Here is a 2,915-nt window from a genome sequence, read left to right on the forward strand (position 1 = left end):
TCCGTGTCCCAGCACTAACCGCCACTGTCGATGCGCGCAAACGAACTGAGATAGATTGTGTTCCCCACAAAGTTCATCTCGCCCCTAAGTATGGTCATTCAATAAAAAATTAACTACTTTTTTTCTGCTTAACGTAAGTTCACAGTACAATCTGATCGATCCGGAATGCTTTAACACTTTTCTGAATACAAAACACCTTTTGTGTTATGTTTTTAGCCTGGCTTTGTTGACGGATATCTACACCGTCAGGAGACGTCCAGCCGAGAATTCCTGAAGAATCAAAACACTTAATTAACACTCGGCTAACAACCGAGGGCGTAGCTGAGGGGGGGCCTGTGGTGCCCGTGACCCCCCTCGTTTAAACCGTTTTTTGAGGAAACTACCTGATGATATTCAGGAGGCGAAAAACGCCAAAAAGGTTTTCTTGATCGCAAAAACCATTGTTGAAAAGCTCACTTTTTTCCACAGGTGGCTCAGTTGGTTGAGAATCGGGCTGCCATTCGGGAGGTCGTGACTTCGACTCCGGCCGGACGAACAATTAGCGTCTTAAAAGGACAAAAGAGAAAGTGCTGCCTTTGTAATTACATCGGCAAATGGTTAGACTTTCAAATCTTCTCGCATAAGGACTATAAACCATAGGCCTCGTCTCACAAACATCTTCTTGTTAATCAATACTGTGGGACGGTAAAGAACTCACACACTCTTCGTGAGGGGTAGGGGGGACCCCCGGTGTTGTGGTCTGTCCTCCTTTCACATACTTGAGTGAGTTGGGTGGGTGGGTGAGATCGACTATGGACTGATAGCGGCCGCCAGAGGCGCCATTACAAGCTGAGGTCCGATCTCACCCTTGAGAGAGAATTGTAAGCCGTCATGAGACTTTGTGATATGTGTGGTATCTAAATCCTAAATCATCATCATCCTCATCATCAAACTCAGTGTGGAGGTCGACATGACAATCTGGTTAGTACCCTCTGTTTGACACCGGTGTGCCCCCCCCCCTCCCCCCTTTGAGAACCTACCCTAGCTACGCCCCTGATAACACCAAATATTAATATTCAGATGGAATTGTGACACCAAGCCATCTAGCCACCTGGGAAGTAGTCATTATGGGAGTTCATAGTGAGCCCGTAGAGGATATAGATGCGACGAAAGTTAATATAGTTGATAGCTCAACTGGTAGAGCACTGCACCGGTATCGCGGAAGTCTGGGTTCAAATCCCGTTGAAGCCTGAAATTTTCAGGCTTTCGTTTCTTTACTGCTCAAGTAACGTTCCAAACACCAAGAAACAGATGAAAGCACGACGCCCTGGGTGGAGTGCTGTTATTGTTTCGAGGTGTTTGGAAGTAATATGTCAAACGCGAGTGCGAGTGTTTCATCAGGGGTTCCAAACACCGAGAAACAATAAAAGCACTTATTGTTACGAGGTGTTTGGAACCCCTGATGAAACATGAAGCACGAGTTTTTGACATCAAGTGATATAATTTGCGAACAGGAAAAAGTCGATATCTTGGCAGACGGCGATGTAATTGAGACCAAAAGCGGCAGACCTCAAAGCGCGATATAAATCGTGTGAAGAGGCTTTAACTCTTGTTTGGCGAGCCAATCATTTGCGAGCTCAAAAATTTAATACTGCCGTGTAGTTATATCGCTAAATGGACCTCCTGGAAGCGGGATTATCAAGAGTTCGTCATGATTTAGCTATCACGTTGAGGTTTGACCCTCTGCGAGCCTGGAGCAACAATTGACTTATTTAGTTAATCAACGCCCGCTGCTTGAATGGGCTGCGCGTTTTGATTGCGTTATTTGTTGGGCCTCTAAGTTTTTCTGGAACAAACCCCGTGTCACACCCCCCTACAGCAAATTGTTTCATGCGAGGGTTTTAAATGGTTATTTTTGCGTTTGTTATCTGATAGCATCTCACAAGTATCTTCAAAAAATACTGAGGATGGCTGCAACATCAAGAAAGATGTTTCCTTTATTTTGTTCAGTTGTGATATTTTATATCGTGTGGCTTTCTTGGAAAATGGAGGTCACCCCTAAGTCTTCCGATTGCATATTTCAAAGTGTAGAACCAGCTGAATTGCTGTCATCAGGAAAACACTTGGAATTGTACGTAAGATACAACACAAAAGAAGCAAACGGGAAGTTTTCCAGACTTGTAGAAGCTTGGCTCTTCAGAAGCGTTTCATTATTTTGGCCGAGGAATACAAGTCTTGTGGTGGTCTTGGATGAAGAACTTGAAGCTGACTGGGAATACGGCTGCAGATTGAAAAACACCACTCGATACAAACAGCTTGAATTGAGAGTTTGTTATATGGCACCATATTCTCAAGATATGATTCACCATTGGGGGAAGATGAGAATGTACCTTGACATGATGCACGCTGATTTGTGCACTAATGCAGCTTATGTTGGTCTAGTTGATTACGACACAGTCTTTACCACAGCAGTTACACCAAGCCTGTTATTTGAAGATGGTAGACCTGTGGTCACAGGAAGAATCGGAGAACCCAGAATACCTTGCTGGATCCAAACAGCCGAGTACGTGCTTGGTGTTAAACAGGTGATGCAGTGCATGCATTATTTTCCAGTCACATTCAAAACAGCGCATATCAGTGAAATGCGTGAGTACGTAACGAAACTGCACGGTAAAGACTTCAAAGAAGTTTTCTCAGAAGCCAGCGAAAAGTTAATGTAAAGAGTTCATGCTATTGTCATTATTCAATAATGTGCAACTACATGTGGTACCATCACAGAAACGAATACGCTTGGCATCTGCAATACATCAACATGACTCACCCTTTAAACGCCTCGGTACCTGATGAGTATTTCTTTACTGAGGTTAAGCCGTACGAGAAGATTCCACATCCACGGACGTCACAGCACATACGCCATTACATGTTCAATGGAAAAT

General features: G+C 44.1%; 1 long non-coding RNA gene across 1 annotated transcript in view; it reads left to right on the top strand.

Moving 5' to 3' along the window:
* LOC137995081 (uncharacterized) overlaps positions 1-2,683 on the top strand; it is a 7,174-nt gene extending 4,491 nt beyond the window's left edge. The window contains exons 2-3 of the long non-coding RNA XR_011122255.1: positions 469-596; positions 1,915-2,683. This is a non-coding gene — a long non-coding RNA (uncharacterized lncRNA). The remainder of the gene's footprint in view (positions 1-468; positions 597-1,914) is intronic.
* Positions 2,684-2,915: the final 232 nt, after the last annotated feature.

The sequence above is a fragment of the Montipora foliosa genome, chromosome 3 (assembly GCF_036669935.1).
Source record: "Montipora foliosa isolate CH-2021 chromosome 3, ASM3666993v2, whole genome shotgun sequence".
In the NCBI taxonomy this organism is placed as follows: domain Eukaryota; kingdom Metazoa; phylum Cnidaria; class Anthozoa; order Scleractinia; family Acroporidae; genus Montipora; species Montipora foliosa.